The sequence below is a fragment of the Pongo pygmaeus genome, chromosome 12, assembly GCF_028885625.2.
Source record: "Pongo pygmaeus isolate AG05252 chromosome 12, NHGRI_mPonPyg2-v2.0_pri, whole genome shotgun sequence".
Lineage (NCBI taxonomy): Eukaryota > Metazoa > Chordata > Mammalia > Primates > Hominidae > Pongo > Pongo pygmaeus.
The window spans coordinates 1,412,015-1,435,208 of NC_072385.2; the positions used below are offsets into that span (position 1 = coordinate 1,412,015).

The 23,194-nt window shown below is 39.2% G+C and overlaps 1 pseudogene; it reads left to right on the forward strand.

The window, feature by feature from the left end:
* Window positions 1-10,085: 10,085 nt before the first annotated feature.
* On the forward strand, window positions 10,086-11,385 carry LOC129026046 (C-terminal-binding protein 2-like; annotated as a pseudogene).
* The last annotated feature ends 11,809 nt before the right edge of the window (window positions 11,386-23,194 follow it).

The window sequence follows — 23,194 nt, forward strand, 5'->3', positions numbered from 1 at the left end:
TCTCCAGAATCCAAACAAGCCAATAAAATTTTGGACCTCCTTTTCAGTGGTAGAGCTGCAAATTCTAGTATTTTAGCCTTAGGCTTTGGTAAAATGGAATGTTTCCCTGCATTCCATAGGATGTCATGGAATTTTACAGTTTGTGCAGTCCATTGAATTTTACTAGAGTTAACTTCCCATTCTTGAGATAGGATTTGGGTTTTTACCCTCTCCAAGCCCTGAAAACTGACTAGTTCTTCAGTTTTACCCTGACTGGGCCACTCAGACAGCTGCTTTTTCAGCAATAGGCTGACAGCCTTGAGCCTGATCAGTCAAGACATAGGCCTGGCGTGGGGCCAGGACCAGTCTGGAAGTCACATTAAAAATTTCCTTTTCCAGCTTACATTTCTCTTGTAGCAAAAAGTCCCTATATTGACACTTTAACTTATAAGCAGTAAGCAAGCACCATCAATGCTGGGAAATTCCCTCAGCATCCCAATTACCAACTGGGATTCCCTGCAGCAGCTCACGCACAGCGAATGATTCAAAATGCACTAACATAGATTCCCAAACTTCACAAAGGCCAGGTCCCTTGGACCAGTCAATGGCCAAGAGGAAGAACGGGAGGAGTTTCCATCCAAATACACAGGAAGTTCCTGAGCTCCCTGTCTGGTTCCTGCTGCCAAAAAAATTGCACCCTTTCGCTTTTGAATCCTGTTCATGACGCCAAAAATGTACTGTGCGGGAAACACGCAAGGGGAGAAGAAAACACACACACAAACACACAATAGCTTTAGGGGTAAACAAACTTTATCCCACTTAAATGGCAATGCAGATACAATAAGCAAATATATAAGTAAGTTGCAATGGGACGGGTAGAAGGGGAAAGAGATATATATATATTTACACCCACCAGACTATGGAGGATTCGCCACCAGACTGGGAAGCAACAGCCTGGGCTCCGGATTGGCCACTCGTCTGTGCACAGGTGAGGAGGGATCTCATGAAGCTTCGGCGCAGTCTGGAACCCTAGCTCTTTTTGTAATGACTTATTTGGCATAAAGTCCAGTCAGGAGGGCCCTTCACGACTGGAATCAAGGAACACAAAAAGGTCAACTTTTTTTAAATTTTCTATTGTTTTTCAATAACTAACATATAGGAATAAATTGAAATAGAGATTTATCTGAAACAGAGCTGGCTGAAGGCTTCAAGGGGCTCACACACCCTGTTCTGGGACTTGGTGACAATTCTTTGAGTCCATGTTCAATTGAGTTCAGATTAAATGTCTAACTTTTACTCCACAAAGTATCAAAAGTAATTCCTTCAAATGCAGGAAATTATGTAGCTACTCACAAACTAAGCTTCTCAACCAAAAGTTGTAAATTGAGTACAGAGATAAAAAATAAAATAAAATCTAACTACATCTGTCTACAGGAGACTCAATTTGTTGATTGATTTATTTATTTTAGAGAGAGGGTATTGCTTTGTTTCCCAGGCTCGTCTCAAACTTCTGGGCTCAAGTGAACCTCCCACCTCAATCTCCTGAACTGCTTGGGCGACAGATATGAACCATCATACTGTATAGTAACAAAAACAGACTGAAAGTGGCAAGATGCATCAAAACAATTTTATGCAAATCGTAATCAAATGAAGACAAAGTCACAATTACATTATGCAAAATACTTTTTAAATAACTGTCTTAGTTTATAAAATATACTCTAAGTTAAAACTGTCAAAGAAAACAAGGACAAAATAATGAAAGTGTTTATTCACTGGAAACCTAGGACAATTATATACATTTATATAATTGTGTGTATTTATCTAATTATGTATACACACACACTATATATGCACCTCACATGAGGATTTTAAAATAAATCAATAATATTTTCTCAGAACATAAACAAAAAACTGCAAAGTACTGAGAACAATATTTTAATACACCAGTTCTGTAATTAATAATAAAGCCTTATAGAATATTAAAAAGAAAACAGAGGACATGAAAATACTGTAAAGCAGTTAGATATGTAACACATGCATAAAGACCACTCTACACAACAACAAAACTCAAAGTCTTGTCAAAAGCTCATAAAATATCGTCCTAAAAATAAACGTTAGGCAAAAAAAAATTGTAACAGAATTAAAAAAAAATGGAATGTTACAGAAAACCCTTCAAAGAATCAATCAACCCAGGAGCTGGTTTTTTGAAAAGAGTAACAAAATAGACCACTAGTAAGACTAATAAAGAAGAAAAGAGAGAAGAATCAAATAGACCCAATAAAAAATGGCAAAGGGGATATCAACACCAAACCCGCAGAAATACAAACTACCATCAGAGAATACTATAAACACCTCTACGGAAATAAACTGGAAAACCTAGAAGAAATTGATAAATTCCTGGAAACATACACACCCCCAAGACTAAACGAGGAAGAAGTTGAATCTCTGAATAGACGAATAGCAGGTTCTGAAATTGAGGCAATAATTAATAGCTTACCAAAAAAAAAAAGTCCAGGACCAGACGAATTCACAACCGAATTCTACCAGAGGTACAAAGAGGAGCTGGTACCATCCCTTCTGAAATTATTCGCATGAATAGAAAAAGAGGGACTCTTCCCTAACTCATTTTATGAGGCCAGCATCATCCTGATACCAAAGCCTGACAGAGGCACAACAAAAAAAAATATCTCTGATGAACATCGGTGCAAACATCCTCAATAAAATGCTGGCACACCAAATCCAGCAGCACATCAAAAAGCTTATCCACCACGATCAAGTCAGCTTCATCCCTGGGATGCAAGGCTGGTTCAACATACACACATCAATAAACATAATTCAGCATATAAACAGAACCAACGACAAAAATCTCATGACTATCTCAATAGATGCAGAAAAGGCCTTCAACAAAACACAACAGCCTTTCATGATAAAAACTGTAAATAAGCTAGGTATTAATGGAACATATCTGAAAATAATAAGAGCTATTTATGACAAACCCACAGCCAATATCATGCAGAATGGGCATAACCTGCAAGCATTCCCTTTGAAAACCAGCACAAAACAAGGATGCCCTCTCTCACCACTCCCACTCAACATAGTCTTGGAAATTCTGGCCAGGGCCATCAGGCAAGAGAAAGAAATAAAGGATATTCGATTAGGAAAAAGAGGAAGCCAAATTGTCTGTGTCTGCAGATGACATGATTGTATATTTAGAAAACCCCATTGTCTCAGCCCAAAACCTCCTTAAGCTGATAAGCAAAGTCTCAGGATACGAAATAATGTGCAAAAATCACAAGTATTTCTATACACCAATAACAGACAAACAGAGAGCCAAATCATGAGTGAACTCGCACTCAACAATTGCTACAAAGAGAATAAAATACCTAAGAATCCAACTTACAAGGATTGTGAAGGATCTCTTCAAGGAAAACTACAAACCACTGTTCAATGAAATAAAAGCGGACACAAACAAATGTAAGACCATTCCATGCTCCTGGAAAGGAAGAATCAATATCATGAAAATGGCCATACAGCCCAAGATAACTTATAGATTCAATGCTATCCCCATAAAGCTACCACTGACTTTCTTCAAAGAATTGGAAAAAACTACTTTGAATTTCATATGGAACTAAAAAACAGTCTGCATAGGCAAGAAAATCCTAAGCAAAAAGGGAAAAGCTGGAGGTATCATGCTACCTGACTTCAATCTATACTACAGGTCTACAGTAACCAAAACAGCATGGTACCGGTACCAAAACAGATATATAGACCAATGGAAAAAAAAACAGAGGCCTCAGAAATACCACCACACATCTACAACCACTGGATCTTTGACAAATGTGACAAAAACAAGCAATGGGGAAAGGATTCCGTATTTAATAAATGTTGCTGGAAAAAATGGCGAGCCATATGCAGAAAACTGAAGTTGGATTTCTTCCTTACACCCTATACAAAAATTGACTCAAGGTGGATTAAAGAGTTAAATGTAAGACCTAAAACCATAAAAACCTAAAAGAAAACCTAGACAATACCATTCAGGACATAGGCATGGGCAAAGACTTCATGACTAAAACACCAAAAACAATGACAACAAAAGCCAAGATAGACAAATGAAATCTAATTAAACTTAAAAGCTTCTACACAGCAAACGAATCTATCATGAGAATGAGCAGGCAACCTAGAGAATGGGAGAAAATCTTTCCAATCTACTCATCTGACGAATGACTCACATCCAGAATCTACAAAGAACTTGAACAAATTTACAAGAAAAAAACGAGCAATCCCATCAAAAAGTGGGCAAAGGATATGAACAGACACCTCTCAAAAGAAGACATTTATGTAACCAACAGACATGAAAAATTGCTCATCGTTACTGGTAATGAGAGAAATGCAAATGAAAATCACAATGAGATACCATCTTATGCCAGTTAGAATGGGGATCATTAAAATGTCAGGAAAAGGAAACAACAGATGCTGGAGAGGATGTGGAAAAATAAAAACGCTTTTACACGGTGGGTGTGAGTGTAAATTAGTTCAACCACTGTGGAAGACAGTGTGGCAATTCCTCAAGTATCTACAACCAGAAATACCATTTGACCCAGCAATCCCATTACTGGGTATACATCCAAAGGATTATAAATCATGCTACTATAAAGACACATGCACAAGTATGTTTACTGTAGCACTGTTCACAATAGCAAAGTCTTGGAACCAACTCAAATGTCCATCAATGATAGACTGGATTAAGAAATTGTGGCACATACACATCATGGAACACTACACAGCCTTATAAAAGGATGAGTTCATGTCATTTGCAGGGACATGGATGAAGCTGGAAACCATCATTCTCAGCAAACTATCACAAGGCCAGAAAAACAAACACTGCATGTTTTCACTCATAGGTGGGAGTTGAACAATGAGAACACATGGACACAGGGCAGGGAACATCAAATGCTAGTGCCTGTTTGGGGGTGGGGGGCTATGAAAGGGATAGAATTAGGAGAAACACTTAATGTAAATGATGAGATGACGGGTGCAGCAAACCAACATGGCACATGTATACCTAAGTAACAAACCTGTAGGTTCTGCACATGTACCCTAGAACTTAAAGCATAATAAAAATTAAAGGTGACAGACTATAATTTCTGACCAAAATGGATGAAAACTAGAAATCAATAACAGAAGAAAATTCATAAAATTCACAAATATCTGAAAATTAAACAATTTAGTCTTCAACATGCTTTTGTTCAACAGTCAGAAAATTTAATATTTTGAACGTGTTTATAACGCCCAAAGTGAGCTACAGATTTAATACAATCCCTATGAAATTCTTAATATTATTTTTGACAGAAACAGAGAATGTGACTCCCCAAAGTATACGGAATTTCACGGGACCACATAAAAAGAGTTGGAAGCATTACAATTCCTGATTTCAAAACAAGTTAGAAATTTATAGTAATCAAAATCGTTTCTTACTGGCAAAAAGACAGACAACTAGACTAATAAAAAAATCTTTGCCAATTCTGCAGACAGTGCCTGCATCATCCTGCAGACTGACAATAATCTTTTTGCTGCTGATGACTTTAAAGTGTGAGACAGAGCAGGCCGTGTGCCTGTTTGTGGAGAGGGACATTACTGATAACACCAGTGTCACTCAGCCTCTGCTGGAGACAGAGATGGAGGCCCTCAAGGAAGAGCTGCTCTTCATTAAGAACCATGAGGAGAAGTTAAAGGTCTAAAATCCCTGATTTCCAGCTTTTGATTGACCATGGAGGTAGATGTCCCCAAGTCTTAGGACCTTGGTAAGATCATGGCAAGCCTCCGGGTCCAATATGACGAGATGGCTGAGAACAACTGAGAGGAGCTGGACAAGTACTGGTGCCAGCAGACTGAGGAGAGCACCACAGTAGTCAATATGCAGTCCGCTGAGATCGGAGCTGCTGAGAGGATGCTCTGGGAGCTGAGATCTACAGTCCAGTCCTTGGATATAGACCTGGACTCAGTGAGATATCTGAAGGCCAGCTTGGAGAGCAGCCTGAGGAAGGTAGATGCAGATGGAGCAGCTCAACACGATCCTGCTGCACCTGGAGTCAGAGCTGGCCCAAACACGGGAAGAGGGACACCAGGCCCAAGAGCAAGAGGACCTGTGGAACATCAAGGTAGAGGTGGAGGCTGAGATTGCCACCTACTGCTGCCTGCTAGAAGACGGGGAGGACTTGAATCTCCTCGATGTTCTGGACGTCAGTAAATACCTGCAAGCCATCCAAAAGAAAAGCCCTTGCCGGATAGTGGACGGCAAAGTGGTGTCGGAGACCAACAACTCAGACGTTTTGTGGTGCTGAGCCAGCAGAAGCAAGGTCCCTTTGGGGAGCAGGAGGCCAGTAAAAAGTTCAGAGGTCAAAAATATTACCTGCAAATCACAGAAGTGTTTTCTTCACACAAAACTAATATAGATTCATTAATACATAGAAGTGGAAATTAGGACAATTTCTACAACTACTCACCAAGAGAGGATTAAAAAAATAATTGACCACCAACTAATAAAACAAATACACAAGCCATAAAGTATGAGTAATGTTTATACAGGCAAATGAACAGAGAATTATGTCAGCAATAGACATACAGTTGATTCATATTTGACTTATTTTCTACACTCCTTGAAACTGTACACAGTTGAATATAATCATACAAAATTATAATATATAGGCAGAATCTAAAAACACAATTAAATGATGTAAGGCAGCCTTTCTAACAAGGAAATACAAAAATATAAAATATTAGAAAATAAAATTAAATAAACATTGACCTGTGAAATACCGAATAAACAAAGCATACAACGGAAGAAAACTCTTTCTAGATAACTAGCATGTTCAACAATAACTGGGCACCGTAAAGAGCAGATTTTGAATTATTAGCATATGGTTAGAGTAACAAAATTGCACAATTATAAATTATAATCTCCCATAAGGAGCATTTAGAAGAAAATTTTAATAAAGTTTTCAATGATATTAGAGACACTTTTTATTATGTTCTTAATATATTACTCCTCTTTTTATACAAATGGAAAGGCTATAATTTATTTTTTTATTTTATTTTTTGAGATGGAGTCTCGCTCTGTCACCCAGGCTGGAGTGTAGTGGCGAGACTTCGGCTCACTGCAACCTCCACCTCCCGGGTTCACGCCATTCTCCTGCCTCAGCCTCCCGAGTAGCTAGGACTACAGGCGCCCATCACCACGCCCGGATAATTTTTTTGTATTTTTAGTAGAGATGGGGTTTCACTGTGTTAGCCAGGAAGGTCTTGATCTTCTGACCTTGTGATCCACCCGTCTTGGCCTCCCAAAGTGCTGGAATTACAGGCTTGAGCCACCGAGCCTGGCTGGCTATATCTTTTGTATTTTTAGTAGAGACGGGATTTCACCATGTTGGCCAGGCTGGTCTTGAACTCCTGACCTCGTGATCCACCCATCTCAATCTCTTAAAGTGCTGGGATTACAAGCATGAGCCACCGCACTGGCCTATAATTTATTTTTTTAAAAGCAAAGAAAAGCCTTACATTTTTAAATACGAGAACAACATGAATATTGTAAAATATGCTGTGGAACACTACAATATAATAAGCAATTAGAAATAAATTATACTATCATTCAGATAAATGATGAGGAAAGTAAATGGAAACACTAATGATAAATTTTTCTATGCCGTGAACTTAGACACAAACTAAATCTTTTCTTAATGTGATGTGCATACTATCAAATTAACTTTTTATATAACACATAAATTCAAGTGTGCTATTCTGAAACCCCTGAAGCTAAAATTATAGGCTGATTTAACATACATAAAAACAAGGCAGGGAAAATGTACAGATCACAGTCCCAGTAAGCTTTATATAAGATTAATTAATAAAATAACTCATAAAGAAATAATGTAACAATTAAGAATTTGTTCTATTCCTGGCAAGTTTCTAAGTTTTTCTATGGGATTAACGTCTTTAAAAATTCTTTGAGATGAGTAGCTACAATAAACTATTTCACACGTGAGATGTTTGGCATAGAGAGTTTACATTTCTAAGTTGGTTTCTACTAAGGAAAAGAAAACTTTTTGACCTACATTACCAGAGATGAAAAAAAGAATAAAGTGAAATAGAAGATTCAACTTTATCATATGTACTTAGGTGCTTTGAGCTCTGATAAATTTTTTTTCCGGTTTTTTTGCAGGATCACATTTGAAATCATAGGACTGAAAATTATGAAGCAGAAACATTTGTCCTTGGTGTTTCTGAAATATGTGAACCAAACCCCAATGTCTGCACTTTTACTCTCACAAACTTCTGACACGAGGCACAGATTTTTGCAAAACAGCTTAACATAGAAGTCTCGCAAAATGTGCAGGTTTCCCCAGATCCCAAAACAATGGAAAAGCACTCAGACCACAAGGCCTTGAAGGGAATAACAGAAAGAAGAGGAGAACTTTGGCTCTCACTGTGAATGCCCTGGAATGTTAGTGGAGGAGCAGGAGAAGCCTTAGAAGATTTAAGACCATAATAAGCATAGGGTAGGAAATTTCCCTCTGTGGCAGCAAAAGAAGTAAATCTAGAATTTTCCAGAACCAATTTCTTTGAAGCAGAACTTCCAACACCACATTTTTAAGGTTTTCTCCTTGGCCTTTGCACCTCTCATCTTTGTTATTTGTTCATTCTTGCCTATTGGGATGATGCCTATTATTCTCTCTCTTTTTACATTCCAAAGGCATTTCCTTTACTGTAGAATGGGGCATCCACGGGAGACTACAGCCATGAGTTCTTAGTTTCTGTTTCTGATTGAGCCAGTAAGGCTCTTTCCTCATCCCTCTTTGCCGCTTATCACTAGAGACAGAACCTAAAAACCATTGCTGCAGGCTGCTAAAAGCCTAAAACCAAACAGAGCCATAACAAAAACAAAACAAGGCAGGTTGGAAAAGCTTGCTGTACAAGGCAACCAGGTCTGGCTTATATTCACCACATCCCTTCTTCTTTCCCAGAACAGCAATTGGGCTCAAGAGAAAACGTCCAACTTTTAGTATCTTCCTCAGTATAGAAAGAGAACAGTGGAACATATGTTCAAACGTTTGGCTTTTTGGGCTACTGCTGATGGCTAGATTCTGTCTCCCCCAACAGGGAGTGCTAAAGGAAATGGCAGAGTAATGAGAATGACAATTTATGACTGGTGAGAAGAGAAGTTGCATGCTTATCATAGCCTCAGAGAAACAAACACTGCAATCAACTGCGGAAGCAAAGGGCTACAGTGTCTGGAAAACAATGGGAAAAATATCTTTACCTTAAAAATACACACACAAAGCCAGAGAAGACACATTGAAGACCTGTTAATGAAACACCAGGATGTACAGCCTCACTGATTGTTGTATTATCTTGTAGTAAGAACGTTAGTACATACTACATTACACAGTTGTTTTATAAATTTCTGAATCTCATCAAAAGGTTGCAGGGCATACAGAAAAGGATGAAAACATGTTCCAATTGAAGAAATAAAATAAACCTACAAATATTGACTTTTAAAAATCTTTGTTGACTTTTAAAGGTCAAAATTTGTAGGTTTACTCTTTGTTGTTGTTGTTGTTTTCGCATTATATAATTTAAAAAATCAATATAATTATCAAAGCTCCTTAATGACATGGACACTCCTCCGGTCCGCAGGGCCCCTGCAAGGGAGGAGACTCGACACCATGTGGGACACCCGGTGGACCCCCAACCCACGCCCAAGGCTCAGAGCAGGAGCAAGGACCTGGCTGCACCAGGCCGAAGCCGCCTCCACCCCCAGCGGTCGCGGACTCCAGGAGCTCCAGACCTGGGGTCGTGGTGAGATTCGTTGATTGACTGATCGGTGGTGGCTGAGTTGCAAGCAAATGGGTTTCATCACCTTAAATGGTTTTGAACCAATGAAGCTATATTCTCTTAAAAAGAAGGACAGCCCATCGTGTGAACTATAGAGTTTGTGAACAAATTTATTTGGGTTCATAGTGGCATCATGCACACAGACTCCTGCGAGTTCCCCTAAGGTCTTAGAGGACTGCTTTGCCTTTTGATCTGAGAGTTGCAAAGTTCTGTAAAGAATGGCCCTTGTGGATAAGCGCTAAGTCAAGAGAAAGCGACTGGACAGAATAGTGAAGGAATTCGCCGCCAGATCATGAAAGACCCCCTAAGCCCCCACTCACTGGCGGCATTGCTGGTCGGCCATGACTGCACTGTGGACATGCCCATCCTGAAGGACCTGGCCACCGTGGCCTTCTGTGATGCAGTCCACACAGGAGATCGACGAGAAAGTTCTAAACGGAGCCGTGGGGGCCATGATGTACCACACCATCACCTCAACAGGGAGGATCTGGCAAATTTCAAGGCTTTGAGAGTGATCGTGCGGGTTGGCAGTAGCTATGACAACGTGTACCTCAAGGCTGCTGGCGAGCTCGGAATTGCTATGTGAAACATCCCGTCCGCAGTCGTGGAAGAGACAGCCGACTCCACCATCTGCCACATCCTCAACATGTACCGGAGGAACACATGGCTGTTCCAGGCACTGTGGGAAGGCAAACGAGTCCAGCGCGTGGAGCAGACCTGCGAGGTGGCCTCGGTAGTGGCCCGCGTTCGTGGGGAGACGCTGGGCCTCATAGGCTACAGTCGCACGCAGCAGACTTTTGCAGTTCCAGCCACAGCCTTTGGATTCAGCGTCATATTTTATTACCCCTACTTGCAGGATGGGATCGAGCAGTTCCTGGGCGTGCAGAGGGTCTACACACAGCAGGATTTGCTGTATCAGAGCCACTGCGTCTCCTTGCCCTGCAGTCTCAGCGAACATAAACACCACCTCATCAATGACTTTACCATAAAGCAGATGAGGCAGGGAGCATTCCTTGTGAACACAGCCCGTGGTGGCCTGGTGGATGAGAAAGCCTCAGCGCAGGCCCTCAAAGAGGGCAGGATACGAGGGGCAGTCCTCGACCTGAATGAGTCGTAGCCCTTTAGCTTTGCTCAGGTCCGTTGAAAGATGCCCCCAATCTCATCTGCACTCCTCAAACTGCCTGGCTACAGCGAGCAGGTGTCACTGGAGATGAGGGAGACAGCTGCCACCGAGATCCGCTGAGCCATCACAGGTCGCATCCCAGGAAGCTTAAGAAACTGTGTCAACAAGGAATTATTTGTCACATTTGTGCTTTGGTGGGAAATAGACCAGCAAGCAATATATCCAGTCATCGTGGGCGTGGCTCCAGGAGGACTTCCTGCAGCCATGGAAGGGATCTTCCCTGGAGACATCCCGGTGACTCACAACCTCCCGACAGTGACACGTCCTTCCCAAGCGCCCTCTCCCAACCAGCCCTCAAACACGGGGACAATCGAGAGCACGCCAACGAGAAATAACAGACAATGCCGGAAGGTAATCATTCAGATACACTTGGAAACAAGAGACAGTGAAAAATAGATAAACTAAGAGAAAAAGAATCTGACGCTCTTTTTAGCTGATTCTGGACCTATGCATCATTGATGTTGCAGTGTTAAAACTACAAGAGCTAGAAAACTGAAGATGTTGTCTGCTTACGGATGCTCTGAAAGACTAGGGTGTGATTTATTAACGACCAACTTCCGTTATTGTGTGTTAGGTTTTTCATCTGTGCGTCAAATCACAAAGAATAAACAGAACTTTTTCCTTTATCAGTCCGTTGGGCACAGAAGGTCCGGAACACCCCGCTCAGAATGTTGCATCAGGATTCAAACATCAAAATAAAAACCATGAAGAGGAAATCCCCATCCTGTGACTTGAGTCCCTTCAGTCTGCAGGGACTCATTACAGCTGTTTGCTAATAGGAAGATCACATTACTAGAAAATGTGGAGTAAACTGTTTGCCTGTGGGAGACACCTGCAAGCATAGGATTGAAGACAGTACCGGCTCCTGTACAGAGAAGCATCTGTCACATGTGAACTGCATATTGAGCGGGCAAGTTGGTTGTAAGTTCAGTAAAAGCCTCCGATAATGCAAAAAAAAAAAAAAAAAAAAATTAAGTTTCACAAGCTCTTTGTAATCAAGTATATTTTCTCAGTTTCAGATCCACTGCTATTTTATTGAGTGGAAAGTCTTGCACTAAAAGGGTTCAAGGAAAATAAGATTGCATTTCCTTATGTCACAGGAAACACTTTAAATGGTAACTTGTCAGATGGTCTATGAACAAACGCACTTTTTTAAACACTGATAAAGTCTTCTTTTCTTCACGTTGTGTTTTATACAAGAACACTTCAGATGTATTGGATGTGACTGATTTTAACAAATTCGATTAGATTTGCATCAATTAGTTACATGTTCTATTCATAGTCTTTTGTGAATCATTGTCTTTTTGTTTAAAAAGAAGACCTGTTTTGATCCTTTGATTAGGTACATTCCCGTTTTTGTAAGAAAAGAAAAATTTTTTAAATGGTCCCAAATAGAAAAATAATGGCTATCAGAAGTACTTTTTGTTTTAGTGTAGTGCGAGTTACCGTTACTGTAGTTGTTTATTGTAAAGATGGACATTTAACATTCAGTGCAGTTTTCAATAAAATGTAATTAGAAAAGACTGCTTAATGAACAGAAACAGAACATAGACAACAAAAGAATATTAGAAGAAGTGATACATAAAGAAAATGAGATATCAATAAAAAGATTTTTAAAAACCAACAAGAATTGTGAATCTGAAGAACATAATAACTTATTAAAAATTTAATCAACTGTCACAAAAGCAGACTAATAAAGGAGAAAAAAATTACACAATTGATGACATTGTATTTACAAATATTGAGTGATGAAAACAAATTTTTTAAACAGAATAGAGAAAAAAGTATGGGACGTACTGCAAACCATCAAGTGGACCATTATATTTATAAAAGCTGTCTTACAAAAACAATATAAGACAAAAGTAATAAAGAGGTTATTTTTAAAAGGTATTTGAGAAATCCCCAGATGACAAGGTAATTAAACAAGAGGAAAAGCTTCCAAAGAAAAACCTTCAACTGGAAAAATATCACTTCAGAAATAAAAAAAACTAAGCCTTTCCAAAATAAATAAAAGTTGAGTGTGTTACTAACCACTAGAACAGTCCTAAAGGAAATGTAAAAGAAAGTCCCTCATGTCCAAGAATGAAATTATGCTGCACAGCATCATAAAAGCACATGAAAATAGAAAGTGCTATATTAAAGATAAATATATAAACAGGTAAAGAAATCTCTACTGTCATAATGATGGTGCACAAAACTTTCAAAAAATTGCTATGGAACTTAAAAAATGAAGAACAAATCTGCATAAATGTGTGTTCATAGACAATAAATAAAGATAATATGTGATATTAATAACACAGTGGGGGTATGAAGAGGTACAACTTTGTATTCAGTTGAAATATAGTTGTTATATACTGTCATAACTTTAAGATGATTTATGAAGTTTTTATTTCTCAAGATGATTACCAAAAAATCCTGTAGAATGTATGCAAAAGCAAACGGGAAAGAAATTGAATCATGTCACTATAAAATCAACAAACAAAAATAAATCAGTAGGAGAAAAAATGATAAATAACACTTCTACAAGAAACACAGAAGACAATAACAAATAATAAAGTAACTTCATTAACTGCATTAATTACTTCAAATGTAAAAAGTTAAATACCTTAAAGAAAATTAATAAATAATTTAATGGATTAAGAACAAAGAAGATCCAGCAATGTACTCTCTACAGTAGTCACTTCAGCTCTAAGGACTCAAATAAGTTGAAAGTAACAGTATAAAGAAAATATATTTTATGCAAAGAACAGCTACAATTGGAGGGTCATGATCATAATTATATAAAACAAAATATATTTTAAATAAAAAATGTGAACAAGAGACAGATTGGTATTATGTTTTTGTTTTTCTTTTTGTTTTTGGAGACAGAGTCTCATTCCGTCACCAGGCTGGAGTGCAGTGGCACGATCACGGCTCACTGCAACCTCCGCTTCCCCGGTTCAAGCGATTCTCCTACCTCAACTTCCTAAGTAGCTGGGACTACAGGCACGCGCCACCACACCCAGCTAATTTTTGTACTTTTTAGTAGAGATGGGGTTTCACCTTGTTGCCCAGGATGGTCTCTATCTCTGGACCTCATGATTCACCCTCCTAGGCCTCTCAAAGTGCTGGGACTACAGGCATGAGCCACTGCGCCCGGCCGAGACAGATTGATATTATGTAATGGTGAGATGGATTAACTTTCAAGGAATCTATAACAATAATTTATAAATCATATATATATAAAATTTGAAAAATCTGCAAAAATATACCTTTGGGATTTTGACAAAAAATTGCATTACATTTTTATATTACTATAAATAGCACTGACATCTTTCTTTCTCTTTTTTTTTTTTTTTTGGAGACAGATTTTCTGTCTCCCAGGCTGGAGGGCACTGGCACGATCTCGCGATAGGCTCACCTCAACCTCCTCCTCCCAAGTTCAACTGATTCTCGTCTTTCAAATATGTAAAACAAATATTGACAGAAGTCAAGCAAGAAATACATAGCAACACAACAATGGTGGACTTCAAGACTCCACTTTCAATAATGACTAGAATAGTCAGATGTAATATCAGTAAGAAAGACAAACCTAAACATGATAGACCTAACCAGCATTTACAGAACTCTCCAATTGAAAGGAGCAAAATCTGCAGTATTCTCAATCACACATGGTACATTCTGTTAGGATACATGTCTTATTAAATTTAAGAAAACTGAAGCCATAGAATATAAATGAAACTAGAATTTAAAAGCAAGAAAATGCGGCAAATACGTAAATAACAGGAAATTAAGCAAAATCTTTCATATAGTCTTGCTCAAGTGTCAGGTGATTTAATATTCTTAAGATGTCAGGGCCGGCACGAGGCTCATGCCTGTAATCCCAGGACTTTGGGAGGCCAAAGTAGGTGAATCACTTGAGATCAGAAGTTTGAGACTACGCTGGTGAATATGGCAAAATCCTGTCTCTACTAAAAATACAAAAGTTAGCTAGACGTGATGGTACATGAGTGTAATCCCAGCTACTCTGGTGGCTGAGACTGGAGAATTGCTTGAACCTGGGAAGCGGAGCCTGCAGTGAGCACATCTCACACCACAGCCCTTCAGCCTGAGTGACTCACTAAAACTTCATCTCCAAAAAAAATATATATATATATATATATATATAGTCACTACTACTCATGATGATATAAAAATGCAATGTAATTTTTGTCAAAATCCCAATGGTATGTTTTTTTGCAGAATTTTTGTGTATAATTCCAAAGGTTGCTTAGGAAATGTGACTAGCCAAACACCCTTTAAAAAGAACAAAGAGGTATTACATTTTCTGATTTAAAATCATGATATGAAGCTACAAAAATAAAAACAATATGATATTGCCACAAAAACAGACACATAGATGATGAAACAGAATAGAGATCCCAGAAGTAAACCCTTGCATCCATGATAAAATAATCTTCCATAAGCTTTCCATGACCACACAATAGAAAAATAAGAATCTCTTTAACAAAGAATTTTCCACATTGAATATTTACAGAGAAAAAAATAGGGTTGGATGCTTCCTTTGTATCACCTATAAAAAGAAAAGTTTTTTTAGTGGATTCAATACTTAAACATAAAAACTAAAAAAATTCTTAGAAGTAAACATAGGGGAAAAGTTTATGACATAAGTCTTAAAACACTCTCCTTAAGTTTGACATCAAATTCATAAGCAACAAGGAAAAAAACAAAGACAAAAAATAGGGACTACATTAAGCTTCAACTATTCTACACATCAAATAAAACATTTAGTGGCATACAAATGTCATCTAATAAGTGGGTGAAATCTAGGCATGGTGGCTCATGCCTGTAATTCTAGAAATTTAGGAGGCCAAGGCAGAACAATCACTTGAGTCCAAAAGTTTGAGACTAGCCATGAAAACATAGCAAGATCCTGTCTTTTACAGGGTTATATATGTGCATAAATACATACATACAAACAACAAAAAAGAGTAAAAATATTTTCTCATCACATTTTTGGTAGGTGTTAATTTTCAAATTATATAAATTCCTACAACTCAACAACAAAAAAAGTTAATAACTTGATTTGGAATGGTAAATGTTTGAAATGACTTTCTCCAAAGAAGACATAGTAATGACTAGGCATTTAAAAGGATACTCGACATCTCTCTTCTAGAAAAATGCAAAGAAAAGTCACAATAATCTATCACCACAAACCTATTTTTAAAATAGTATGAAAGCTCTTTAAAAAAAATAAAATGAGATTATTACATAATCCAGCAAACCCCCTTCTGCCTATGTATTTAAAATATACAACACATGATCTGGAAGAGATATTTGCACACCCAAATTTATTGCAGCATTATTAACACAAGCCAAAAGGCAGAAACAACCCAGATGTCCCTTGACCAATGAACAGATTAATAACAAGTGGCAAATACACAAAGTGGAATATTATTCAGTCTTTAAAAAGTCACATTATATGATAATTATTGAGAATATCATGTTAACTAAAATAGGCCAGGAACAAAGTGACAGTGTATGATTCCATTCATAATCAGGTATCTTAAGCACACAAACTCTTAGGAAAAAAAAGTTAGAATGGTGTTTGTCAAGGGCTGAAGAGAAGGTAAAATGGGCAGTTGTCTTAAAGGCATTTAATTTTAGTTTTGCAAGACATAGAAGTTCTACAGGTCTTTTGCATAACTATGTGAATGTACTTAACACTAACGAAATATACATTTAAAAAGAATTAAGATGGTAAATTTTACATTATGTCTTTTTACCACAATCACAATTTTTAAAAGAAAAAATATGGAGTTATAAAGCTTTCCAAAAATTATATTTGGTTCACAAAAGATTTTCTCTCACAGAAAGGAAGTATAGATTTATAATTAAACATATTGTGAAATTAAGACTATTTCAATGACTATTCATCCACACAAGATAAGACAACCACTGAAAATCAACCAAAAAATATGGAAGATAAGCCATGAGCAAAGTTGGGGACATATTTATATAGAAAAACATACACATATATAATTTAATTTTGAAAACATATGACTGATTTGTATTTTAACTAAACCCAACATTAGTTTCCTGAGTGAAATTTGGTTTTCAATTTGGGCAAATGAAGACGTTTCTGGGGTTAAATGGATTCTTTCTTCTCCGTTTCTTGATATGGACCTGTGCTGGGGATTTGTCAGCTGTTCAAGTGAGATGTACTCAGTTTTGGTTCTGTGCCAGGACTAAACCTACGATATTTCACATTTCATATATAAACCCCGATGAAGTGTTTCTAGGAGATGGCTGCCCCATAACCTTTGTTTTACCAAATGTTTACTATGAGTTTCACCACCATCTTCTTGAACTGGTATTGTAACTAAAACTCTTCAGGAAATTCTACTTAAAACTAAAATCACATATGTCTCAAGAAACTCCTTTCTGATTTGAAATGCCTCTGTCATGTATTCTCTGCAATCAGCATCCTCTTTCAAAGAAAGTAGAAAGGACAGATGAGGAAACTGATAGTGTTACTGCACGGGAGACAAAGGTGAGGATACACATGGCAGAGGAAAACATGGAAGTTATTTCTACAGCACTATCTTGTAAGAGTCTGACTGCTATGCTCCCTTGTGTATCAAATTGTGTACCTTTTATGTATTGCAAGAGAAGAAAGTGCGCTGTTTACCTTGACACTGAGAGCGAATTTGGAATCTCTGTCGTGATTGCTTAGGACTGAGGATTTAATGTGCTATTTTGTGGAAATCTTAGAAGCAGAAATGGGTTTACCTTGACATTGAGAGCCAATTTGGAATCTCTGTCGTGATTGCTTAGGACTGAGGATTTAATGTGCTATTTTGTGGAAATCTTAGAAGCAGAAACGGGATTTAATGATCTCAACTATCATCCATCTGAAATATCTAACGCAATTTTAAATAAAATGGCCTGCTGCCTCCACTGTTCCCTTTTTAAACCAGGAGCTGCTGTTGCTTTTAACATTTAGAAGTTGAATCTCTGAATAGTTTGTACTATTAAAATATTTTTAAAAATCCACATTGACTTGAAGTGTACAGGCAGAGTTGGAAATTATAACATCCAAAATTATAATACATACGTAAAACCCAAAATAAAATCAACTGCTGCCCTGGAACCTATTCTAAATAATCGAGACAGTAATATGGAATTGTAAAGAAAAATGAGAAAAATATTTAGTCATAAAATCTTGCATGCAAATTTTTTTTTCTTTTTTTGAGACAGTCTCGCTCTGTCACTCAGGCTGAAGTGCAGTGGTGAGAGGTCGGCTCATTTCAACCTCCGCCTCCTGAGTTCAAACCATTCTTCTACCTCAGCCTTCAATGAGATTACAAGCAGCTGCCGCCACACCAGGCTACCTTGCATGTAAACTTGCTATATCATTTATAAACATATTTTTACATAACTGAAATATTCTACTGTGACGGTGCATTCATGAAGTTGGGGTGTCTTCAATCATTGGCAAGTCGTGTATGACAGTAACATTCTACAGAAAATGCACTGTAACCATTCATAAAAGGCTCCAATAAGAGAATTTTAATGCATAAGAATTGAAAAGACACCATAAATAATTTCCATTATATTTTTAATATATTGATGTTATTCTTACACAAAGTAAAAAGGATGGGTAAGTTGTGGTCGCTCACACCTGTAATTCCAGCACTTTGGGAGGCGGAGGTAGCAGATTGCTTAAGTGCAAGAGTTCACAACATGTCTGGGCAGCATAGGGAGACCCTGTCTCTACAAATAATAATACTAATAAACAGCCAAGTGTGCTAATACACATTTGTGGTCCCAGCTACTCAGGAGGCTGAGGCAGGAGAATTGCTTGAGCCTGAGTGGTCAAGGCTAGAGGGAGCTGTGATTGTGCATCGCATTCTAGCCTAGGTGACACAGTGAGACGCTGTTTAAAAAAAAAAAAAAAAACTAGCAATTAGCCAGGATTAATGGCATGCACCTGTACTCCCAGCTACTTCAGAAGCTGAAGTTAGAAAATCATTTGACTCTAAGAGTTTGAGTCTGCAATGAGCCATAATTCAGCTACCGAACTCCAGTCTGGGTGACAGAGCAAGGCCTTTTCATAGATAGATAGATAGATAGATAGATAGATAGATACATAGATAGAATTCCGCTGGAGAAAGAGTAAATTTTTAAAAATGTAGTATGATGTAATTTTCAAAATAAACTTTATGTGCATCACTTAGAAATTTATAGAACAGGCCGGGCTCGGTGGCTCACACCTGTAATCCCAGCACTCTGGGAAGACGAAGTGGGCAGATCAGGGGGCTGGATATCCAGACCAAGACCATCCTGTCTAACACGGTGAAACCCTGTCTCTACTGAAAATACAAAAAATTAGCCGGGCGTGGTGGCGGGCACCTCTAGTCCCAGCTACTCTGGAGGCTGAGGCAGGAGAATGGAGTGAAACTGGGAGGCAGAGCTTGCAGTGAGCTGAGATCTTGCCACTCCACTCCAGCCTGTGTGAGAGAGAGAGACTCTGTCTCAAAAAAAAAAAAAAAAAAAAGAAAGAAAGAAATTTATACAACTTAGCCAGAAGAATAAAAAACAACCTCTTAACAGTTTTTCAAATTAAAAAAAGTGAGTTTGAAGAGAAGGGAATAAAGGGGACTTTCAGTTTATTACGTTTCTATATTTTGAGTCAAGGTCTCATTTTGTTGCCCACATGGAAGCGCAGTGGTGTGATTACAGCTCACTGCAAACTTGGCCTCCCAGGCTCAAACAATCCTCCCTCCTCAGCCTCCCTAGAAGCTGGGAATACAGGTGTACATCACCACAACTAGTTAATTTTTGTTGTTTTGTACAAGAGGGTTTTACCATGTTGCCCACACTGGCCTTGAGCTTCTGGGCTCAAGCAATTCACCTGCCTTGGGCTTCCAAAGTGCTGGGATTGAGCCACTAGGCCAACCAAGGTTTTTGTTTTGTTTTTGAGATGGAGTCTCACTCTGTTGCCCAGGCTAGAGTGCAGTGGCACGATCTTGGCTCACTTCACCATTCTCCTCCTGGGTTCAAGTGACTCTCCTACCTCAGCCTCGTGGGTAGCTGGGATTACAGACACCCGCCACAGAGACCAGCTAATTTTTGTATTTTTTAGTAGAGACAGCGTTCCACCATGTCAGCTAGGCTGGTCTCAAATTCCTGACCTCATGATCCACCCACCTCGGCCTCACAAAGTGCTGAGATTACAGGCATGACTCACTGCTCCCGGCCACTAGCAGAGACTTTTACTTTATAAAGATATTTATGATGTGTTCTTTTCTTTTTACAGTATGTATTGCATTTATAATTGGAGATACAAAAAAAGGCGACTGTCACTGTTTGACAGCAAGGCAGTAATATTATCTTCATCAATATTTGCACCTCATTCGTAGGAACCTGTAAGAGAAAGCCCAGACAAAACTTTAAGGCAAAGAAATTACACTTGTAAAAAGTGAGAGTACTATTGTTTTATAATAACCAATATTCCAGGTGAGGACTGTTCAGGATCTACCACTGCTCCATCTTACTTGATAACTCTCACACCTGCCAGGGTAAGAAGGAGCAGACAGAAGGACAAATGCCAGTGAGTTTTCTCTCCCACTAAGGACCTGTTTGTCAAGTTTCCTACCATCAAGTAGAAGATGTAATAAAACTAAAACATGTACCCTTGCAGATGCTAGCAGAGAGGCACAAAATAGAAAAGGAGGTAAGCCCACACACTGTGGAAGCAGAGATCCAACTTAAGGTTCATAATGCACCAGAAATTTGTGTAAAGTTAATAAAATTACGCAAAATCTTGGAACATTAGTTTCCTCACCTGTAAAATGGGGATCATGTGCCTACTTCATAAGTTGTTTTGACAGTTAAATTCACAAAGTTTTTTAATAGAGCCTGCTATGGCAAGTGTTCACATTAACAAAGTAGTATCAAACTTCAAAATGTGGGAAAGGTATTTTGAATAATGTCAAGGAGGCCAAGGACAACATGCCCAGCTTCATAATCAATCCCAGCCACATTGCACTGAGGAGATCTACAGGTAACTATTCTTCTTCAACAAATCCCCTTAGATAGGAAGAGCGCAGAGTCTGACAACATGAAACAAATGTGATCAGTGTACAGTGACTTAGGTAGTGGGGGGTGGAATCTGTACATATTCTCTGAATTGCAGTTACAAAGTGAGTTCCCAGGAAACAAATGGAATAGAAAAGGCAACACGAAAGATACTACCATAAAAGGGGTGAGCATAGCAGGTTCACAACCACAAATCTAAGCAGGAGACTCAAATCACAAGAAGCACCTAGATCTGTGAGCAGCAGCTGTGGTGGCATCAGGTTCAACTTTCTGAGACCACCGCTGTGGGCAGTGTCTTTGCAGGCACATACTCAGCAGCAGTGCATCTGAACACAGATCTCAAGGCTCTTCTCTTCATTAATTATTAAGATGATAGATGATGGATACCCTCACGTTACAACATCCCCACTAACGCTGTGGACGAGTGAATTCAGAAACCTCCACCTAAATACACAGTGAAGAGTAGGATGAGAATACTGCAGGATAGGTTAGGAATGCAGGCATTCGACCCCATACAGTCTATTTAAAATAAGAGAAGGGCCCTAGTATTGTGCTGTGGTCTCCCTATATATAGTTCTTTATTTTTCCAATTTCATAAAGGCCATACGGTTTTTCTTCCTTTCTTTACAAATGTGCTGATGAACCCATGTGTAATTAATCCTGAAGGGGTTAATTCCTCATAAAGTACAGTAACGTGATTCAATTGCTATGATGAGGTTTTTCAGGTTTTTTAAATAGTGTCCCATACTCATTAATCACAAGTGAAAATTATAAGAACATGTAATTTGAACAAAGTATTCTTTTCATATAGAGTAATACACAGGTTTTTACAGATTAGATGCATCATGAAAGTTGGTAACATCTGGGAACAAAAGGAACCTTCCTGAGGACATAAGGAACTTAGGGACGTCAATTATTAAGAGGCTACCTGCAAGTGGAACTTCTGGGCTTTCATTGTCTGGATAGAAAAATTTAACGGATAAGCCCCAGCATATTAAGGTACATCCCCAACGGCTGTGGGGGATCAACTTTCCATCCAAAGCAGAGATGTAAAACATGAATGACTTCAAATGCTGCCCAAGTGCTCTGCACCTTGAAAGTCATCCCCGCAAAGCTGGAGCACCACCTGTTCCCGAGGGATCAGGTCAACAACTGTGTTTTTGAGACACTCGTCAGTCAGGACTCAGTTGAGGTGGGGCTGGTGATTTCAACTGTAAAATATCTAAACCATCATCTTTAGGTAGATTCTTATGCCTGGGAATTGTGGTTTTCTCCTCTGCTGTTAGCAGATCCTGGGTAAACCAATAAATACCCTCTCTCACGAGTCAACTTCTATATCACAAGAAAGGAGCTGTAGAGGGTGACATTTTCAAGGAGGAGCCACAGTCCGCATCACCCCCTGAAAGCTCTGAAGTTGCGCACGGGTGGGCCACGCAGCAGGTGGATGTCTCAGTTCCCATAGAGTTTAGCATAGCAGGCGGCTCCCTGGGCTGGAAGAGGCGCGATGCTCTGGAAACCCCCCGCGGGTGTCTATGTGAGAGGACACTGACATGCGCAGCGGGCTGTGCAGTGAGAACCAGATCCCTCCGATTTGAGAAAGGGAGGTGCATTTCGCAGCGTCACATCGTCCTCACCGCCCAGCCTAGACCTGCCCCTAAAGTCCTTCTCTGGACTGCCTTGGCGAGGGGGTGGCACAGAATCAGCGTGTGGCATCGCTTAAGAAAGGATGAGGTCTACACCGCCCTGTCCCTCCCTCCAGGGCTGCGCACCACTGGGGAGGACAGACAGTGCATGCTGGGATTGTAGTTTGCAGGTAGGCGACCAATGGGCTGGAAACCGTTAAGACACCATAACTCCCTAGCTAGGGACGCGCCTCCCTATCCTTCGCTTCCATACTACACACCACCCTCAAACCCAGCGCATGCTGGGATTGTAGTCCGTTAGCCCCGCGACCAATGGGCTGGAAGTACTTAAAGGACTATGACTCCCAGGATGCCTTGCGAGGTACCCGCCGTCCCGAGTCTTCCTCTACGGCTGCGCACCGCCCCCAAGCCCAAAGCA